The sequence below is a fragment of the Micromys minutus genome, assembly GCF_963924665.1.
Source record: "Micromys minutus genome assembly, chromosome: 12".
NCBI lineage: Eukaryota > Metazoa > Chordata > Mammalia > Rodentia > Muridae > Micromys > Micromys minutus.
The window spans coordinates 375,967-398,055 of NC_137981.1; the positions used below are offsets into that span (position 1 = coordinate 375,967).

Consider the following 22,089-nt stretch of genomic DNA (forward strand, 5'->3'; position numbering starts at 1 on the left):
TCTAGCAGGACTCACCTGTGTAAACTGAAGCACCAGGGGTGGGGTGAGGTAGCCTCGCCTATGTTACAAATTCTGCAAAGCTGAATGACTAATGGCCACCATGACTGCAGAGTCACGTGCATCTTCAGCACATTTAAAGCATCCATTGCCAACACCTGTGCTGGACCTAACATCCTGAGACAATCAGGCAAACCCCTGTTGGAATACACCAGCAGAACCCAGAATCCAAGGATCTCATCAGATAGCAACTGACGCCAATAACATGGAGTTTCTGCTTTGTTGAAACCACCTACTTACTATTCCCACCAATGTTTTCTTGTTTTGTTCTTATAAAAACATCCTGAAACGGGGGCTAGAGAGACGGCGCAGAGGTTACGTGCACTAAATGGTCATCCAGAGGATGCTAGTTCAACTCTCAGCACCCATATGTCCAGTGATCATGGTCTGAAACTCCAGCTCAAGGGGTTCTCACACCTTCTCTGGCCTCCACAGACACCAGACATGCACACGTGCTCAGACACCCATGCAGACAAAACACCCTACACATAAACAAACAGAACCCCAAACTGTTCTCTTGACGGAACATGGTATCTGGGGAAGCCTACCTCTATGCTTCTAGGCCACCGTCATTCATATTTGGCTCTTATTCCCCTATTCTCTCCCAGTGGGAGCTGTATTTTGGCAGACCCTTTTGTACCAGTTTCAGCCCCACAGGGCAGTGTCCACACAGGGGTGTACTTCCACTTGAGGAGAATCACCACAGCAAGTGAAAGCCCACACGCCATGCCTTCAAAATTCTTTGAAACTTCTTTCTTCCCTTCTCTATTTCTGAAACAGAGCCTCTAGCTCAGGCTGACCCCAAACTTCTTATGGAGCCAAACATAACACTGAGCTTCTGATTCTCCTGCCTTTACCTCCTGAGAGCCACTACTCCCCATTCTTGCACTTTCGGAGGTCAAAACCTAGGACCTCCCATGTGCGGGGCAAGCATCCAACCAAGTGAACAACCTCTCCATCCATTTAGACGCTGTGACGGAGCACTGAAGTTCCTTGGTAGGGCCTCTACCCTCCCCCACATGCTCCAGGGCATGCCTCCTCCCCCACCAACTCCCCTCACTCCCAAGCCTTGGCCCGACTCGGAGCTCCTCCTTACCCTGCTTCCAGCCCCAGGTGTAATCACACACTCTGAGTACGCCTGTTTTCTTCTTCTCTTTCTTTTTTTTTTTTTTTTAAAGATGTATGTATTTATATGTGTTCACTATAGCTGTTTTTAGACACAGCAAAAGAGGGCATCAGATCCCATTACCGATGGTTGTGAGCCACCATGTGATTGCTGGGAATTGAACTCAGGACCTCTGGAAGAGCAGTCAGTGCTCTAACCACTGAGACATCTCTCCAGCCCTCCTCTTCCATGGTGTTCAGGTCCTGTACTTTGTTCTAGGTACCAAAATGTATTACCTTGTATGAGTTTCGTGCTTCCTCATCTAATGTCTGCCTTCCAAACAGCTCTTTGTAGGGCCAGATATATCATGTGTGCATGTGTGCATGGAATAGGTGTTCAATAAACTACTATTGAATGTATAATGTGCTCAGTTGACTACCCAAAGCCCAGGTTCTCCATGACAGTATATGGGTCCTGCACTAGGGAACTCAGTTTCACTGACAAGGGAATTCCCTTCCCTAGCTACACAGACAAAACCAAACAATAGCAATACTGGTTGACCTTTGAGGTATTGCTGACATTTGCATTTCAACAATGTCACCTCCCACCCATCCACCCACCCCCTGTGTTAGACAGAGGCTCAGTTCTCCAGCATGAGTTGCTATATGGTGGAACCCTTAATGGAAGGTTTGGGTCATCACAGGCATACCCTAAAGGGAACTGTGGAACAGCAGTGGTTTTTTTATTGTCTCTCCCCACCCCCATGGAACACCTTGCTCCAATATATGTTCCTGTGATGAAATATTTGCCGTTCATTGACTACAAATAAACACAGTCTACAGATGACGGGCTTGACCTCCAGTCAGAAGGAGCCCCTTCCCTACATGAATTGATTACCTTGGGTAATCCCAGGAGTGGAAGAAATCAGTCTGGTTGAGAATGTTGATTTGGAGGTTAGAGCAAGCGTGCTTCGTTACTGGCTGGTCAACCACACACAAATAACTAAACCTCTCTGTGTCCGTCCCTCACTTTTAAAATCGACGATAATTGCTCCCATATAGTAGAGCTGTGAAAGTGAGTTTCTAACTAAATAGCTAACTTACTTAGCATAGTGACTGGTCATTCATCTATGTAAACAAAACATTGCTGCCTGTAAACTGGAGAACCGGCCCACTGGTTACGAGAACTTGGTATGCAGCCATGGGTTTGACTTGGGAGCCCAGCACCCATGTAATAACTTGGGCGTGGTCTCATACACACCTTTAACCCCACAGTTGTGACAGATGGAGACAGGGACTTGTTGGCTGCCAGTCTAGCCAAAAACTGTGAGCACTCCAGGCTCAGTGAGAGCCCCTGCCTCAAAGTAGTAAGGAAGGTGAAGGGTGGTCAAGGCAGACACTGGACACCCTCCTTTGGGCCTCCCTATCTACACACACATGCTATACACACCACACTCATTCCATATGCAACACAGAGAGAGAGAGAGAGAGAGAGAGAGACAGAGACAGAGAGAGACAGAGAGAGACAGAGAGAGACAGAGACAGAGACAGAGAGAGACAGAGACAGAGACAGAGAGAGACAGAGACAGAGAGAGATTCCCATTTTACAGATCCAGAAATAGAAAGTCAGAGGTAAGATATTGCATTGAGCTCAGCCGTTGGTTATGGTGTGACCTCAAAGGCATGCATTTGTTTTCTCAAACCGAATCCTCTGGGCTAATTCTTTGCTTATAGGTACAAAAAGACCTGTATAACTTCAGACTTTGCCTGACCAGTCAGTGACTCAGAGCTGGTGATGTTGCAATGCATAGATTATTAGATCTGCCAGGCTGGGCTAGGGAGAGGCCAAGGTTTAGGGCACAAATTTCAAGGTAGTGCCAAACAAATTAATAATCAAGGCAATTTCATTACATATTTTGTAAAAAAAAAAAAAAAAAAAAAAAAAAAAAAACCAAAATCTATTTAAAAAACCCACAGTGAACAGTGTCGATGTCTTAAAGAAGGTCACAAATGGGACCTTGCTTTGGCGTGACTGTCTTCTTCATTTCGCATTAGTACTGCTGCTTGCATCTCACTCCGAAGTCAAAACTCCTCGTTGCCTCTTCAGGGTGGACACCAGAGGAAGCAGCGCCCTCTTCTGGCAGGCGGGAGCACGTTTTTCTCGGCTGGTGAGCTGGTTGTGCCTTGGCGCCTGCAGCTCACTGCTTAAACACAGATTTCCATCACACGACAAAAGAACGCACTCGGTCAAACGGTACCATTGCAGCCCTTTCCCAATTCCTCCCTCTGGCAGCGCCGTCCACTACTCTTCTCACAGCTTTTCATACAAAGAAGCAGGGCAGGGCCTCTGGCGATTCTAAAGCAGCTTCTTGGCGTCCAGCGGACCTTCCCAGCCTGACCACATGAGCCGCTAGATCAAGAAGCAGAGGTCATCTAAACTATGCAGTTCTTTGTTTTTAGGGCTATGTGGTTTCTTAAATTACATTTATTTACTTACGATTATCTTCTTACTTTGAAATAATCCCAAGTGTACATACAAATCTCAAAAACAGTGAGAAGAAATCATATACTTTACCTAACCTTTTCTTTTCGCTCAGTGAGTTCTTCGCTAAGGCGTAGGCTTCTGACGGTGTGACATTTTACCCTTAAACATCAGGGTTCTCTTTATATTCTTTATATTCAGATGAGCATTGCCAAAACCATGTTTAACCATGATACCGTATTGTTACCTAATCTATAATATTACTCCAGGTTTGCCAGCCAGTTTAGCAATGCCCTGCTTAGCACCGTGCCCTGCCATTCCTGAATGACACCTGTCCCCAAGTGGGCCTTAAAGAGACAAGTTAAAGAAGAGCAGAGAAAGGAAATGTCTTCAGTTGGTCACACTGGGAAGAGGGACGAGAACAGTGACCACCTGGAAGACAAAAGATATGCATCAAGAAGCAGAGCTGGTTACGGTCTGACCCCGCCCATCACGGATCCATCACTGTCTGATCTGTCTGATCTGAAAAGTGGTCCAGTGTTTTGTAGGAACTGCATGAAATCACTTCTTGGTTGACATGAGACTGGTCTGACAGTATCTCCCTTAGAATGTCTTTGTTCTTAACAGAACCATTACATGTTTCCTCCCGCAGTCATGGCCTTGACTCTCTGGAAACACACAGTTTAGTTTTGTAGTTAAAGCTCTTTGGGTGTGTCTGGCACCCCCTTCCTCCTCCTGCCCCCCTTTCTTTCTGGTCTCAGACCAGGCTGGCTTCAAACTTGCCATTCTCCTGCCTCTATCTTTCCTGTTCTGGGATTATAAGTGCTTGTCTAGAAATAGTTTTGTGAGTCACTGTGATGGCCTTTGTATGTGGTGGTGGCTCTGTCGAATGACAGAGCCAGTGGCCTTTCCTTCAGAAGCTCCTATTTGTGTTGGGGTGAGTAGCTTCATTTTGATTCCGATGACTTTCAAATATACAAAAACAGCGAGCTCTCTGGAAGCCCGGGCTGCAGAATAGGGATCCCCAGAGGATTACATGGTGTGTTTTGGAAGCATATCCTCTCCTGAGTCATCCTACATTAGGCCTCCATATATCAATCCATCAGAAAGCACACCAACTGCAAAGGCAGAGTAGGAAAGCAGGTTTGAGCAGCTGTCAAACCTCACTAAACAATGACTCACAAGTGGTTCTCGGCGGGAATGACACCAAGACCGAGAGCCTCCGAAGCACTCTCCTGGCCAAACTTAGATGCAGGTCAGCCGCATTCCTATCCGTAGTGTTGTGTGTCAAGACGTCAGGGCTGGAGACTTTGCCACAGTACTTCTTGCTGTGGGACTTGGAATGGTTGCACACCGTGGGCTTCCAGACGTTTACTCAACATTTTGCCCTCATGAGGGTGGAGGTTGCATTGTGGAAGATGTTTGATAGAACTGTGTTGAGACCATTAAAACAAGATTAGATGACTAAGAGGGAGCAATCCTCTTCTGCAGGAATGGGCTTGTTCTAGCAAAATGACACATTAAGCCAAGTGTGATGGCACATCCCTGTCATCCCAGGACACCAGAGGTGTAGGCAGGAGGTTGAGTGTGAACAGCCTAAGTGACACAGGGAGACCCTATCTCACCTCCAGGTTATTACAAACCAAGCTTATCCACTGGGCTCTGTTTTCTTCTCACTCTCCTTCTGCAGGTTTTCTGCAATGCACTGAAGGAGCATGTGGCAACGATACCCAGCACCTTCCCGATCTTACGTGGCACAGACCTTCCAGCCTCCTGAGCCAGGAGACAAGATAAACCTAGTTTTGTTGTTGTTGGGGGTAGTGGGTTGTTTGTTTGTTTGTTTGTTTGTTTTGTCTTTTATTTTGTTTTGCTTTGTTTTCAAGACAGGGTTTCTCTGTGTAACAGCCCTGCCTGTCCCCCAACTTGCTCTGTAGACCAGAACTTGCCTCTAACTCACAGAGGTCCATCTGCCTCTGCTTCTTGAGTGCTGGACTTAAAGTCAAGCGGCCACCATACCTGGCTCTTGTTTCTTTATGAATTACCCGACCTTCAGTATTCTGTTATACCAGCTGAATCCAGACTAAGAGAGGCATAAGGGAATGAATAAAAGACCTTCTTTCATGAAGGACTTGGAATTGAGTAGTTAATGGGGCTTGTCTTCAGTTTCACTGAGTTTTCTGGGTCTCTGAAAGATCTGTACCCAATAGTCACAAGACAGTCACAAATCTGAATTGCCAGCCTAAATCTTAAACTTAAATCACTTTGAGTCTCATTGGCCACTGTTTGATCTAAACTGTTATGACTTCTAACTATAATGCTGAAGTTACTTTCCTAGTTTGCCCAAGCATAACATTGAATCAGTTCCTAGGGTGCTAGTTTAAATAAACAAGTCACAAGCAGATAATTAATTGCTCATTCTTGCATTAGGGTCAGGATAGGAGGCATAAGAGGGGTAAGAAAGAAAGGTAGTCATAACATTTTACCTAAGCATTTCTTAACAAGGATAAATGTAAGGAGTAAATGCTATACTGTTCCTATTGTATAGTAGGGTATAAGCTGAAGCTGGGAGAGACTGGACAATAGTCTGAGTATCTGTTGAGTGAACAGCAGAATGACATGTCAGAGACCAAGCTTGTGCCATCCCTTGGTATTACCCTAAGGAGACACACCTGTGTAGAGGTGGCACAGAGAAAGTCCAGAAACTATATTTAACATTAATTCTGAGACAGAGACCCAATTTCTCTGCAGAAAGTCAGTGGAAGCTGTTTCCATGGAGACCCACTCATATCCAACCAAGCTGTGTTCTAATGTAGCCCCAATGGTGAGAAGGCATTGTCACTAAAATACATACACCCCCCCCCCCCAGCTTCTTCAACGTCTCCCACTGGCTGTGAATTCAATAGAGCCTTTATTGCAGCCTGCAGCATGTGTCTCACAAAGCCTAGGAGGTCCTCCGGAGTGCCAGGTTGGTTGACAGCCCCTTATCCTCCCTGCAGTGACTTTGAACAAATTACCCAACCCTGAGGTTTGGTAAGCTTGTGGTTAAATGGCAGACTCACTGGCTGAAGATGAAAGCAAAGGGGTTAATGCATATAAACCAAAATGCTAGGCCCAAACTAGGCAAGGAGGAAATGTTCCCCACTGCCGAAGGATAACCGCTTGCCTGCCTGTTAATGAGACAGATCTGCTCAGGAACTGGCTGGAAGAGCAGGAAACAGGGCGCTCTGTTCTCTGAGAGCTGCTCCCTTTGACAACACCTCACTCAGCTGTGTTTCAACACCTGTCTCCATTCTCTGAGTTTAGCCTGTTCCCTGCTACCTTGGGATCAAGTGGCTCAAACACCTGAGCTGTCTCCACTCCCCATGAAGCCAGCTGTGCAGCCAGCTGCAGTAATAGTTTTACTTGTTTGTTTGGTCAGCCCATGCTGATTGTTCTTGACCCTTCACCCCATGCTGTTTCTGGGATTCCCTGTCTCCCCTAACCTCAGTCCACTCGAGAGGGCAGTAGGCACGTATTCCCCCCACCCCCACTTTGAGACAAGGTTCCTCTGTCCTGCAACTCACTCTGTAGACTCAGCGGTCCTGCTTGCTCTATAGACCAGGCTGGCCTCAAACTCAAGAGAGCCACCTGCCTCAGCCATTGGAGTGCTAGGACGAAAGGTATGCACCACCACTGCCTTCCCCTCTGTGCTATGGCCCATTGTGAGAACAACTGTGCTCCTGGTCTAAGTGTTACTTAAAAGATGGAGAGAGTTGGGAGGATATGGCCCATGGAGGTTTGAGGTGTGGGGGGAAGGGGTTTGCCTCTGTGGGACACATGTTGGGAATCCCTTCCCCCTGAGGGACCAGCCACATGACAGTATAGTACAGAATAGTTTATTCAGGTCATGGCAGGGGGTGAGGGGTAAGAGGGTGGTAGAGGCAGAGAGAGGAGAGAAGTAGAGAAGTAGAGGCTAGCATGAGCATATGGAGAGGGGGGGGAGGAAATGGGGAGGGGGGAAGGGTGGAGAGCAAGAGACCAAGAGAGTAAGAGAGAAAGGAGGGGGCAAGCAGCCCCCTTTATAGTGGGCGGAGCATACCTTGCTATTGCCAGGTAACTGAGGGGTGGGGTTTACAGAATTCCAACATTAAGTCCTTAGGGCTTTTTCCCCCTTTCTTTTTTAAAGTTAGGGATGTTTTGGCTTTTCTTGACTCTGCTCATTCCTACCATTTTTAGAACAATCTCCTTATGTCCCTTGAAAAGTGCTGTTGAAATTATGACCACAAAATTATCCTGAGTCTAATTTTAGTGCTTTCCTGAGCACCGGATTCTTGGCGGCATCTAGTAAACAGGCGCAGCCCTTTGTTAGAAATCGGAGTCATACCTCAGGGATTCTAGATCTGCTTGTCTCTCTGCCCTACTTGAAAGGATGGTAGTATAGGCTATTGAGGACCACAGGATGTTTCTTTTTGGCCCTGTGGGTGGCCTTTTCTCTTGATCTGCTTACTTGATCTAGGTTGCCTTATTGGGTACATTTCATTTTATTCTGAGCTGAGCTCACCCTGGAGGACCAGTTCAATCAGGAGCTCTTTTTCATGGTGCAGAGACAGAAGTCAGGAAGCTGGCCCTGTACACATACGCTCAAATCCTCATTTGCTCAAGCTTTCATTCAAATCTCAGTTGTTAGTATTAAAATCCCAGCAGTTTGGGGGGTTGGTCCTGTTCTCCAGGCTGATACTGTGGAAATTTCCCATCATTTTCCAACGTCCACTCAGGTACCTGGAGAGTTTATGTTTCAGGGAGGACTCTCCTAGCGCTTCCTCAAAATCCAGCTCTGGCTCCTCTCACTCACAGTTCTCCCTGACTGAGTGCTGGGCTCCACTGGCATTTTCTACAAGCAAACTTGCTTTGGTAAAAAGGGTAAGTTTAGGGGATGCTGAGAATATGGCTCAGGGGGTAACCTGCCCGCTGTGCAAGTGTAAGGACCAGAGTTTGGATCCCTAGAACTCACACACCGAAAATGTGACACAGTAGCATTTGTCTATAATCCCATCGCTCCTGTGACTAGACGGGAAGTGGAGACAGTATTCCCAGAAGCCCGTGGGCAGCTTGCCTGGTTTACACAGCAGGGAACGGCAGAAGACTACCAATATTGAAGGAACACTAGCTGGGGCTGCTCCCCCCCAACCCCGGGACTTTTGAAGCAGCCTTTCTGCGATCATGCACTACAGATTGACACAGTGACTTGTCCGGTTTGGGTTTTTTTCTTCTTCCTGTTTGAGACATCATCTTGCTATGTACTTCTATAAACCTTGAAGCTTAGACTTAAAGGAATACTCTCCTTGAAGGAAGCAGTCAGAATGAATCTTTCCTATTAGGACTTCTGTGCAATATTTTCAGTCATTTCAGAAGGTTTTGGGGTTTTGCTTTGATGTTTTGTTTTTTGTTGTTGGCTTAAATGCTAATGTGTTATAGATTTCTGAATATTTAGAGTTAGAATTTTCCACATCCCACAGTCTTCATATTTAATTCTGTCACATTTCAGTAGCTTATTGGCTTCCACACAAATTTTGTGTTAAGACATGCACAAGTTTAGTTAAGACATGACAATGTTACTGGCTAGCTGTGTGACTTTAGCAAGTTATTCAGTCTCTCAGAACCTCGAATTGTGTTCCTCATCTGTAAAATGGGGCTAGTAATATAGTAAAATCCCCCGATAGACTTGTGATGGTCTCGGTGAGCTAACTCAACATGAAGCCCTCTGAGCATGGGATGAGACAGGCAGGAACAGCTAATGTCTGCCTGCCCTGTGCGACCCGTCCCTGGAGACATGAACATGGAAGAGAGATGAGCCACAGCCTGAGAGAGCTGAGAGTCACCTAAAGAAATGCACTTTCTACCGTTCTCTGTGCACATGGAGAATGAAGAGACAGAAGGACTGTGAGGTGCTATGGTGGGAACTGCAGACTGAGCAGACGGTTTGGTCACTGGCTCACAAGTGCCATGCAGGTGTCCTGGGACTGGACCATCAGGTGCTTTATGAGACTGGCGTCTGGGCACACATGGAACCTTTTACATTTTTCTCTTCCAACACTTCCTTGCAGAACATTGCCGTCATGGGATTCCATGATACAGCAGTCTCCATTATTTTCTTAAATATAAGCAGACTCTGTGTTAGTTACTTGGTTTTCTTGTTTGTTGGGATCAAATACAAGATCAGGAGTGTCGGACCAGATCTTTTGGGTTCAGACGCCAAATTAGAGGACCTGACCTAAGGCTAAACCTAATTTAACCAACAGGCTGGTACCTAGCACCAGTTTCCTGGTTACCCCTCAAGAAGACCTATGTCTAACATCAGTTTCCAGGTTACCCCAAACACATCTATCTATACCTCTAGGTTACAAGCCTGCCCCTGACACTTCACTTCCTAACAATAACCAATCAGGAGAAAGGCAGAAGTGTATGGTTTGGCTCTTGATACCAGCCAATAATGACCCCCCCAATCAGATGTGTGCCAGGTTAGATACCCCTTCTTGCCTCTATAAATGCTTGCCTAAAACTAGGCTCAGAGCTCCTCCACCTTCCCAGTCCTGCCATGTCAGGGTTGGCAGGGGTGGGGAGGCCCAAGCTAGAGTTTGTAATAAAGACATTCTAATCTGATTACATCATCGGAATCAGCTCATTGGTGGTCTTTTGGGGTTCACGAGCATTTCCTAGCACAACAGGAGTAACTCAAGGGAGGTAGGTTTTCTCTGGGCTTATAGTTCAAGGGGATACAGTCCACCATACAGGAGAAAGCACGAGGCAGAGGTATGAGCAGCTGATCCCCCTCCTTTATCATCTGTCTGGAACCCCAGATCACTGAACGGTGCCACCCAGATTCACTTCATCATCCTATTTAGAGACTTCTTCAAAGTCATGCCCCAAGGGTTGTTTCCTATGTGACTATAGATCCTGTCAAGTTGAAACAATATTAATCTTCACAAACTCTAAGTCTTTTAGGACAACCGGAGAGTGTTGGGCCCACAAGATGGCTCAACACTCATGGTGATTGCTGCCAAACCTGATAATCTAAATTCTAATCTCAGGACTCATATGATAGAAGGAAAGAACTGACTCTTTAAACTCCTATGACTTCCACACACATCCCATGGTAGTACTGATAACGTTTGATGGATAAGAAATGGATGGTTTGATTCCTAGCTCTGCTATGAATTAGCTCTGGATTCTATCAGGTAATCTTTCTGATGTGGTGTGTGGAGCAGTCATGAGACTACACGATTGGATGTCCAGATCCTTTAGAACAAAAAAGCGTTAAACTATAGCCGCTGTAGGTACCGCTCCTTGCTGACTGATGTGCTGCTAAGTCTAGGACATTTCTACAGACTTGTGATGGAAACTGAGCCCACATTCTGCAGAAGCTACTGCCAGAGGAGAGCTTTCAAAACTCGGGTGAGACCTGACTGTCGATAAGGAGATTCTGTTTCTCAGGAAAGAAGGAAGCTCTGAGAACTGCTCCCCGCCCGCCAGCTCCTGACACGATGGTAGTGTTCAAAAGTGTCAGAGGCCAGAGAACTGGGGTGGGGAGGGGGTTCCTTCACTTGTACTTACTTCTGTAGCTTTACTGCAAGACTGGGGCTAGTTCAGGCTTCTCTCTTGTCACTCACCATATAAAGAGTCACAAAGCATGTGACTTGGCTCTGGGATTGATTATGTCCACATAATAAAACTGTGAGGAAAAAAAGACTTCAGCTCTTGGGAGGCCTGAGCCCATAGGGTATGAATTAAAGAAGAGGGGATAAAAAAAGAACTATCCACTTTAAAGTTTGCTGTTGTTGTTGTTGTTTTTTACATGCAAGGGGTCAAACCCAAGGCCTCACGTTTTCAATTGTTTGGGTTGGGTTTTTTTCTTCTTCTTTTTCTGAGTCTCTCTATATAGTCCCGGTTAGCTTGGAACTCAGAGATCCACCTACCACTGTCTCTCTAGAGCGAAGATTAAAGGCTGTGCCACCAAATCTATCAGTCCTCAGTTTATATCACTGAGGACAATCCCTCTATCACTGACCTATATCCCAACCTAATTTTAAAGTACTTAAGAGGGAAATTTAAGACCCTTAAAAATGAACTGCCTTCAAGCACCCACAGTGAAGGTTATAAATGGCTTCCCAGCTGAGTATTGTTTGATGTTCATTGATCATTGATATCATTCCTTAGTTAAATTCTGAAATCACCCCTGAGCATCTGCTTTGTAACTACTTGGCAGAGTCCCAGTTTGCAGGGCCACAGTAAGTGGCCTGTGGGAAGTGGGGGTAGCTCATTTGGTTCCTTGCCTCTCTGTCCTGAGGCTGTTGGTGAACAGGTGGGTTGGAAAGGCACAAATGTGTTCAGTGAACAGAAATACACAGAGCTTTCTATGGGTGACTTGGTATGCAGGCGGTGGAAAGAGCTTCATGCGGTGAATCAGATGTAGCCATTAGGGCCCGAGGGAAGAGCTAGCCAACAAGGCACCGGGATAAGCTCACTGGGCCTGCGCCACGAACCTTGTCCCAGATTTGGGGATAAATTCCAGAAGCTTGATCTAGAAAAACTTTGCAGATAGGTGTTTGCACCAGGGGAATCTTTGGGGCGGCTTCTTCATTCTTAGAAGCTAAGACCCTCAGCTTAGTCCAGATGTACTGGCTCCAGAGCCTGCTGCACCGGTGGATGCCTTTATAAAGGATGTGAGAGGTCCAAAGTCCTTCTCCAACAAGCATAAACCCAAGGCATGAGCACCCACTGGGTTCTCAGAGGCCAAGTTGAATTTTCCCCCCACAAACCGTGCTCAGGGGCGGGCACACGGAAGCAGAGACAATGCCTCTTTACGAGGCGAAGCCACAGTTCATGGGCACTGTTTCATTTACTGAGCACCTACTATGTGTCTGGCACTAATGTCTCACACCCTCCTAAAAGCAATTCTTGGCTACTGATCTAGATTGTGGGGATGGGGATGGGATAGGGGGTGAGAGCTAAGAAAACTTACTGAAAAGTATATTCAAAGGTCGTTTCTTCCTTTGTAAGACCAGACAAAGGACAGTGTGGCCTGGCTGGTCTTCCTGTTCTCAAGTCTCAGTTAAGACGTCATTTCAGGAAGCCCTCCTTAAAACCCTTTAGGCTCACACGGTTTTGCAAGCTTCCCCTGTCAAAACACTTAGTCATTCTTTTAACAAATATGTACTGTGCACTCACTGGCTGCACAGAGATGAGCAAAGAACCCTATACGCAAAGCACCAAGCCCTAGCCCTCCAGACGTTTCTGAACCCTGTCTCCAACTAGATTTTGTTTTGGATTTGCTTTGAATTTTCCAAGCGCCCTTAAGCTGTCAGGGCCAAGACGCTGCTTGAATCTTTTTGGAGTAGTGCCAGGCACACATTAGATGCTCAATAAACGAAACAGTGCCCCATGAACTGTGGCTTCGCCTGGCAGCGTGGCAATGCCTGCTCCCTAATGCCCGCCCGCAAGCACTCGTTTGTGGGATTGATCCAGTGGGTGGGTGCTAGTTCCTTAGGTTCATGGTTGTTACAGCCGCGCCGCTGGGGACGGATACTGACTGTACTTCCGGGTTTGCTGTTTCGAGCTAGGGATGCGGAGCGTCCACCAAACAAATCCAGGCAGCTGAGACGACGACGCCTCAAGCCGGCTGGGCTGGCTTTTCTGTCGGAGGGCGCGAGCGAGTGCGTTGCGCCTTTAAGGAGTCAAACCAAGCCTATCGCCGAGCGCGAGAGTGCGCAGGTGCGGGGACCTGGGACCCGAGGGTGGCGATCGGGCAGCAGGACCCCGGCTACTGAGGTAGGTCTGGTGAGCGAGGTGTAAGGGAAGGCGATGGTGGCTACGCTCTTAGGAGAGGGGTGGCAGCCTCCCACTCCCACGACCTGACCACCTGCCCCCATTTCCGAGGCCGGTCCCTTCACCCCAGGATCGCAAGGGTGAATGCAGATGCGTCCGAGATACAAACCTCCCTTCCCATTCCATTTTCCCGCTCTCTCTTAAGGTGCAGGGAAAGGCCTGAGACGTCCCCAAGCGGGGTCTCCCCACTGGCTGGCCACCTGCCAGCCTCCTTAAGCCTGGGGCTAGAGTGAGGACGCAGTGGAACCTCCATCCTGTTTCTCTTCCTCCGGATCCTCCGCACTTGCAGCAGCCGCGGCGCCTTTCTCCTAGTGCCTGGGTGGATTTAGTCCCGCGCCCCCTCCCCCAACCCTCTGCTTACACTGCCCTGGAGTAGGGCTACCACTCGCTCTCCTGGTACCAGGGAATCTCCGCATCCTTTTGAGGATTCGTAGTCTCGTTGATTTAAAAAAAAAGTCAAAGCTCGAAGACCTTGTTTTTGGAGTTTGATAGAAAACGAGGCAGGCAAGATGTAAACCTCTGTGACTGGTGGAAGCGGGTAGATAAAGAGGAAGAAGTTCATGTCCTTTGAGATAGGGTCAAAAGAGGCTCAGCAAAGGGAAATTTGCTAGCAGCTGTGTGGAAGGAGTCCCGAATGTCAGGGCAAGTATGCTTAGGATCTGAATGAGGAAGAGGTGGAAAGGGGGAAGAGGAAAATTAGCTTTTTGAAAGAGAGTTCAGAAAAGCAGGCAGACTCAGCAGTGGAGACGTGTAAGCAGCTGCTTCTGGGGTTTATATGTACTTATCTCATTATTCCTGCCATTACCTTAACAGTCTTCAGGCATATCAGCCTTGCTAAGAGGTAGTCTCCTAGGTGATTGACAAGCCCAGTTAGATTAACTCTTAAAGACCATGCTTTACCGGGAGGAAATGCTTTCTTTTTCTGGGCTTCAACGAAGACCACCAGTCTCTAGTTTCCTCCCTTGCATATGGCACCTGAAATGTTAAAGGTCAATTGTGACGCTTCCTTTTCTTTAAAAGAAAGAAAGAAAAAAAATGCGTTGCCAAGGGAGACCAGAGGCGGTGCCTAAAACTCATAATGGGAGGGACCTCCAAGCCTGTCTCCCGAGCCATCATTCCCAAATGACCTAGTCTTATGTCATCTCCCCTACCATGACCGACTTCTGTACTTCCCTAAGATTTCTCTCCTTCCACTAATGTCAAACCTGCTTCCTTTCAGCTGCTGGAACCTTAGTGGAGTCAGGATGCTGGTCTAACCACTTTGACAGCCAGAACAAGCTTTATCATCCCTGGGGCTTTCTGATCACCTTAGCGATGCAGATTGTGAAATGCTAGCCCCAGGACAAAGCACATGATTTATTACCATGTCCACAGACCTGGGGAGAGGCCACATCCACGTAGTGAGGGATGATCAATCTGCTGTGTGTGCAGGGGATATGTATTCTGAGCTAGGTGCTGGGTGGCTAACAAATTTAAGCAGAGAAGTCCCGCTCCAGCCTGGACCTTGAAGGTAATCATTGCTTCACTCCCTGTTCTGAATCAGCTGACTGCCCCTAGCTGGTAGTGAGAGACAGTGTGCTAAGAATGGCTAACATAAAGTAAGTGCTGACAGCCTGGCTCTGTCCAAAGACCATCACTCGAGTTACTGCCCTGATAGTACCACAAGGTGAGGATCTGGTTGATACAATTTTTAAGGGACTGACTTGAGACTTCCAGAAATGGCTTTTCCCAAGACACACTGAGTCTAACTTCAGAGCGTCTCTGAGCCACTGACTTTTTACCTAGTTTTAAGAACTTTCTTTTTTTTCTTAATTTTTATTAATGTAAATGGGTGGTTTGTTCGCATGTCTGTCTGTATATTATGGGCATGCCTGGTACCTGTGGAAGTCAGACAAGGGGGTAAGGTCCCTTGGAACTGAAGTTACAGACAGTTTATTAACCAATCATGCGGGTGCTGGGAATTGAACCTGGGTTCTTTGCAAGAGCAGCCAGTGCTCCTAATTGTTGAGCCAGGTTCAGCCCCTATGGCTAACTTCATATTAATAAATACTCTTATAATATAGGGAATAGAGATATAGCGCCTGTGTTCCTGGTACCAGTTAATTTTTCTAAAATTCATCTTTATGGGCTGGGAGTAGGGGAGATAGTGTTAGAGCACTTGCTTGGGATGTGATAGGCCCTGGGCCTGGCATAGCTAAATAAGCAAATTATGGTGCTCTAATCATTAGGAAGTCTTTAGTATTCTCTGGGACAGAGAGACAGACTGACAGACAGACAGACAGACACACACACACACACACACACACACACAAACAACCCTCCCTCCATGGAAGCCAGCAGGTAGACTAGTTTGTAAAGTAATAGTAGGCTCATGATTTCTGAACCCTGTAACACTAAATTCCCTCAGTGCAACCCAGCAGGATCACAAGGAGAAAGGCTCCTGTTGTATGGTGGCATAATTGCCTTTGTTCATACACAAAAGATTTTCCCCACAGTGACTTGGTCCCACATCTCCACTCTGCTTGCTATGGCCCTGGGCAAGTTACCTACCCTCTGAGCTTCATCTTTTATAACTGTTCCTACATTAGAGGAGCCCGCTGTGTGGGTCCCTAGGTTGAGAAGAGATTGTTGACCAGTACCTGGGATTGCAGGAGCTATATTTAATCACAAATAAGTGACTCACATCCTCTACTTGAAAGTGAGTTTGGGCCAAGCAGAAATAAACATTTTTTTTAAACTCAAGTCTCTGTAGTTTTGTAAACTCTAACCTATCTCTTGTATTTGCATTGAGAGCAGATTGGCTTTCCCTTTCTTGAGCTGTTCCAGGTGATGGGCTGTGAGCTCCGTGGGCATCTGCATAGGGAGAGTGAGTGTAGACACATAGATTGTGCATCTGGAAATACTGATGCAACTTTATGCAAGGAGGAAAACCTGTCTTAGAGACGGCCTACTAACAGGATGTGTTACTAGCAAAGGTCTGTCTTGGGGGAAGATGTTAGAACCAAGGATCATCTTTGGGTTTGGGAGGGGAAAAAAAACTAAGCAGCTGAGAGAATATTCTTTACCAGTTCTTGGATGTTTTGGTGACTAGAAAAGTTATTGTGCTGTGACTTCTAAAACAAAAAGAAAGAAAGAAAGAAAGAAAGGGCAGAGATGTCACCTTTAAAACTGTGTTTGCAGTGTGCTAAGAAGCACGTCCTGCAAGTTGTATTTCTCTCCCATGATGTAGGGTGTGGTGCTCAGCCTCGGCTAGTACTCTGTCACTGAGTGTACATATCCACCCTTTTTAAGAAGATTAAAAGATAATTATGTGTTTATTTGTGCATATCTGTACATGCACACCATGGCACATGTGAAGAGTTGGTTCCTTCCTTCCATCTTCTAAGTCCCAGGGGTTCAGCTCAGGTTGTCAATGTTCAGTGTCAGTCACTTCCCTACTGAATGATGTCACCACCATGAACACGCACACACATACACACACAGACACACGGTGTGCCACAGTACCATTACCACTACTACCACCATCAGTTTTTCTTTCTAATTCTGAGATGCTGGCTGGCTCAAGCTGGCCTTGGATGTTTCCTGTGCTGGCAGGCATGGCCTTGGGGACTCTCCTGTCCTGGTGGCAACCCTGTTACAGCTATGATTACGGGCTTGTACTACAAGGCCAGTGGGAAATGTGTTACTTTTTAATTTCTCTGAAATTGCATTTAAGTGGAATACAAATTGGCAAAGATGTTTTGATACTTTAAGACATAAATCTTTATACATTTCCCTGCTCTAAGAAGTGTAAGAGGCCATAGAACTTTATTTTTGTGACCCTATAGGGTCAGAAACACTTCCTGGTGTTTTTTGTTTGTTTGTTTGTTTGTTTTTTAATATAGTAACAATTAGTCACATGTTGCTATTTTAAAAATGGCTTTCAATTAAATTTAAAACTCAGTTCTTCCTGTTTCATATGTGGCCAATAGCTGTTTGAGACAGGCCTTCATGCAAAGTTCCAAATGGCAACACTGTATAACTCAGTGAGATCTCAAGAGAGCCTCCTGTTGGTGGCCTTAAGTTCTGATCAATTGTCTAAGTGCTAAGAAACAGAGAGTGTGTCATTGTGAGGAAGGAGCATCAGAAATCTTACACTTGTTTTGGCTCTACCAGTGGCTTTTTCCACTGTTCCACTTTTTACACTTAGAGCCACATGAGGGCTGGGCTCCAGTGTAGATCAGAGGTAAAGTTCTTGCCTAGTTTTTGTAAGTTTCTGAGTATTTAGACTACCCACCCTGGGAGGGGTGGCAGGCCATCTGTGACCCATATATCCTGTTTGGGCAGGAGATGGAGTTAGTTCACTTGCTAAAGTGTTTGCTTAGCATGGGTGAAGCTCTGTGCTGAAGGCTGGAAGGTGAGCAGTTCAAAGTCACCCTTAGCTACATGTAGCAGGCTTGAGGTCAGCTTGAGTTATACGAAAGAACCAGCCAGCCAACCAGCAAGGGTTTTAAAAACAGCACTGCGCCAGGGATCCACTCTTGAGCTAGCTGACTCAAAGGGAGATTCTTACATGGAGCCAGGCTGTAAGAGTCTGGAAACTGTAAATTTAGAGCCCTTGATAATGGAAGACATCATTTCTGGGTAACTTTTGTGCATAATTTCAAGTTCCTCACTGAGTTTCCATGGTGATGAGATGGGCAGACGGCTCAGCCGAGATAAATTTGTCCCTTGGGAGATTTTGTTTCGTTTTGAGACCTTTCTGCTTATCATCGTGAGTGGTGTGTGGTGTGGGTGAAGGCCAGGGATGTTGAAGACAGGACAGCCAACACTACTCATCCGGCACCCACTGTCACTTGCTGAGAAACCTGACATGGACATGCTTTGTGTGACTTGAAAGTGCTTCCTGACCTTGGGTGTGGTTGTTTGTTCATAAAGGAGCAGGAGGCTGTCAGGGGAGGTAGTTGTTGCTCCTATGGCTGAATGGGCAGTTTTGACTAGTTCTCTGGTACTGCAGAAGAGGCACAGTGCTGGAAAGGGTGAGCTGAGGTCCCTAACTGCTGCAGGCTGGGATCCTCCTCTTGTTAAGTAATTACCTAGAATAGCAGTAGCTTTTGCCTGAGAATTTTCCAGAAGCTTTGGCTGTTGGCCTAGGAGGTTTGCCTTGCCATGCAGAATTCGGGTTTTACATACATGGAGACGACAGCACAGAACTCTTCACATAACTTAAGCAGCTGGACGGTCCTTGAGCAGGACAGGGCATGGCAGGGGTAAAGGTATGGTATAAGGCAGGACTGCCCCACTGCGGGGACAGCAGGCTGATCTTTTTGCTGTGCAGAGGGAGCTTCCAGTATCTGCCAGTCACCTCTCTGAACCTTCTCTTGCATCACTTGTCATCTCCACAGTAAGGTTCTACGATGTTAAATTCAAAGCTGGTCAGTAGTAGAGCAGAGATTTGAAGCCAGGTTTTGAAGTGCAAACCTGGCCGTTGGGAAGCATGAACAGACAGAGTACAGTGCTTACAGAAGTGACCTGTAGATGAGCCAGGGTTTAAAAGGCAAGAAGGACCATGTGTGCCCAAGCCCTACAGACATGGAAGGAACTGATGTGTCTAAGGCTTGTTTAGACTAGTCTAATAAAGTGATATTGGGCAGGTGGTTAGTGATAGAAGAAACTAATTCCCAAGGGATAGCAGGCTTCAAGCTCCTGGTAGTGTTGTACCTGGAGCTGAAGGCCCTTGTGAACCATGGAACAGAGGAGAAGAAAGCAGTGTGACCTGCACCCTCTACCAGACTGATCTGACAGGAATGTTCATTGTGTTGGTAGCTATAGGGACCACGTTGACACTAACTGGGTGTAGTGGCTATTCCTGGTTGTCAAGTTGACTATATCTGGAATGAACTATAATCCAGAGTTGGAAGGCTAACCTGTGATCATGATCTTGAGGCTGGGAGACACAAGATTCTGACTTGGATTTTGGCATGAAGATCTTGAGGCATAGTGACTATGAATCCCAGGAGACTGAGGCAAGGAGATCTCAGAGTTCAAGGTCATCTGGGACAAAGCAAGTCCCAGATCCAGGCCTGGTGGTACACACCTTTAATCTGGGACACATCTTCTGCTGGAGACTTACATTGGAAGAAGGAAGAGTCTCTCTTCTGTCTACCTGTAGGACTGAGCAACTGCTAGGTCCTTGGACTTCTATTCACAGCTCCTGCTGACCATTGTTGGGGAGTTGGACTACAAACCAAACTGTAGTCCAACAAATTCCCTAACTATATGGAGACTACACATGAGTTTTGTGACTCTAGAGAACCCTGACTAAGACTAGGCAATCCTATGGACTCAAAACTCCTCCATGAGAGACAATCTGGTGGCTGCAGCAGCTTTTTTTTCTTAGTCTGAAAGTTGGTTGTATTTTGACTTTCTAGCATACTGTTTGGAATTTACCAAGTGCCCACCAAGTGGTTTTTAAGTGCTCCTGATAAGTTGAAGGTATGATATGGCTCATTCAAAAGCTTTCAGGGAGGGAAAATGGGTGAGGTGATCTGAGGATGCTGAGGAATCTCAAGCTGAGGTTTGAACTTTGTTCTACCAGCAGGAGCTGTAAAGGAGATGAGGTGTGTAACATGACCTGTAGGTACAGAGAGGTGTTCGCACAGAAAAAGAGAAAGCCAGTGCGGACAGCCTCCAGAGAACCAGGACATCAGCTGGTCTCATATCTCAATCCCCCCAAAGGGTCCAGCTTAGAGATGGGAGCTAAAGATGTTCATAACAAGAAAATCCTCATTAATGGATTCACGAGCATCCAATCTCGGTCCTGCTGCTTTCCACCCTGGGGCCGGGCAAGTGCCATGGTTTCTTCTGGGTCTTCGAGGCCATATTTACATATTTGTAAATGTTGCACAGAGAAAGGCAGGATTTTATGGAGTTGGGGGATGTTTAAGAGCCTCCTGACTGATGTGTTGAGGTGATGAGCAACATCTGAGTTTTAAGATGTGTCAACAGTTAAAGAGAAGGGATTAAGCACCACTTCAGGGAACAGAGACTGGAAAATTGGAGGACTGAGAAATAAAACTATGTGATTTGAGAGGGGGGGTTCACTTTATCATTACTATGGTAACCAGATGTTAGATGGGTAGGCCCTTCATGATACTAACAGTATGAGGAACTTTATTTTTTGTCCTAGGAATGAGCACAATGTTATAATTAAAATACAGATTTTGTTTAGTGTTTGTTACTTCATTTGTGTGTTTGAGACAGGGCCTCAAACTTACAATTTAGCTGAAGATGAGGTTGTGTTTTCTACTTTGTGGCTGTGATTACATGTAGGCATAGTCATGTCCACTTTACAGAGTACAGGAGATGGAACCAAAGCTTTGTGCGTGCTGAGCTACATACACCATAGCCCCTTTATTTATTTACATTTAAAAAAAAAAAAAACGTTAAGTTTACTATGAAAGAGTGCATGGGTTCCCAGTGGCAAACCCCTGTTCACTGCATCTTGATAATTTTTATCAGCATACAAAGTAGCAGGTTTCTTTGGCATTTGGGAACATCCTTTGTGTAGATTGATTTCCCTTTCTCTCCATTATCTCCCTCAGGGTTGTGCCCTCTCACCTACACTATTCTCTCCCACATGTGAATGGTATGTGCTGTTTCTCTGCCTCCTTCCCTTTTTCTCTCTCACCACTGTAGTTTCATAACGCACCCCACACGTATCCCTTAACAAATACACATATTTAGGACCTAGAAGCTAGGGTGGGTATATGAGAAAGACTGTGTGGTCGTTACTATTGTATTCCTAAACCTGGTTCTTAATGTAGGATTTTCCAGTACTATCCACCAACTGTGAAATTTTGAGTGTGATTTTATCTTGTGTCTGTCTTTCTTTTTTTACCCTTCCCTTTCTTTCTTTCTGTGTCTTTCTTTTTCTTTTTCCTTTATTTTGTCTTTTTCTTCCTTTCTCGCTTCCTCTTTCTTTCTTTCTTCTTCCTTCCTTGCCTGCCTACCTGTCTCCTTCCTTCCTCCCTCCCTTCCTTCCTCCCTCCCTTCCTTCCTCCCTCCCTCCCTTCTTTCCTTCCTTCCTTCCTTCCCTTCTTCCTTGCTTGCTTGCCTCCTTCCTTCCTTTCTTTTTTTCTTTCTTAACAAGAATCTCTTTTTGAATCTCAGGCTAACTTTGAATATAATCCTCCCACTTCAGCCTTCTGAATGTTATGGTTCTGGGTATGCACCAGCAGGTTTTGTTTTTTTTTTTTTTTTTCTTTCTTCTTTTTTTTTCTTTTTGTTTTTTTATTGTTGTTGTTTGTTTTTTTTTTTTTTAGATTTATTTATTTATTTATTTTATGTGAGTACACTGTAGCTGTGTTCAGACACACCAGAAGAGGGTATCAGATCCCATTACAGATGGTTGTGAGCCACCATGTGGCTGCTGGGAATTGAACTCAGGACCTCTGGAAGAACAGTCAGTGCTCTTAACTGCTGAGCCATCTCTCCAGCTCACCAAAGCAGGTTTTATGTTCTTTTTTTTTTTTTTTTTTTTTTTTTTTTTTTTTTTTTTTTTTGGTATTTGTTGGTTTTAGGTTACTGAGACTCCTGGGGAGGAG

General features: G+C 46.0%; 1 protein-coding gene across 1 annotated transcript in view; it reads left to right on the forward strand.

Annotated features, from left to right (window-relative positions):
- The first annotated feature begins 13,357 nt into the window (after positions 1-13,357).
- Positions 13,358-22,089, forward strand: part of ABHD6 (abhydrolase domain containing 6, acylglycerol lipase) — a 48,389-nt gene continuing 39,657 nt past the window's right edge. The window contains exon 1 of the mRNA XM_080926225.1: positions 13,358-13,447. The gene's annotated coding sequence lies outside the window, so the exon portion shown is untranslated. The remainder of the gene's footprint in view (positions 13,448-22,089) is intronic.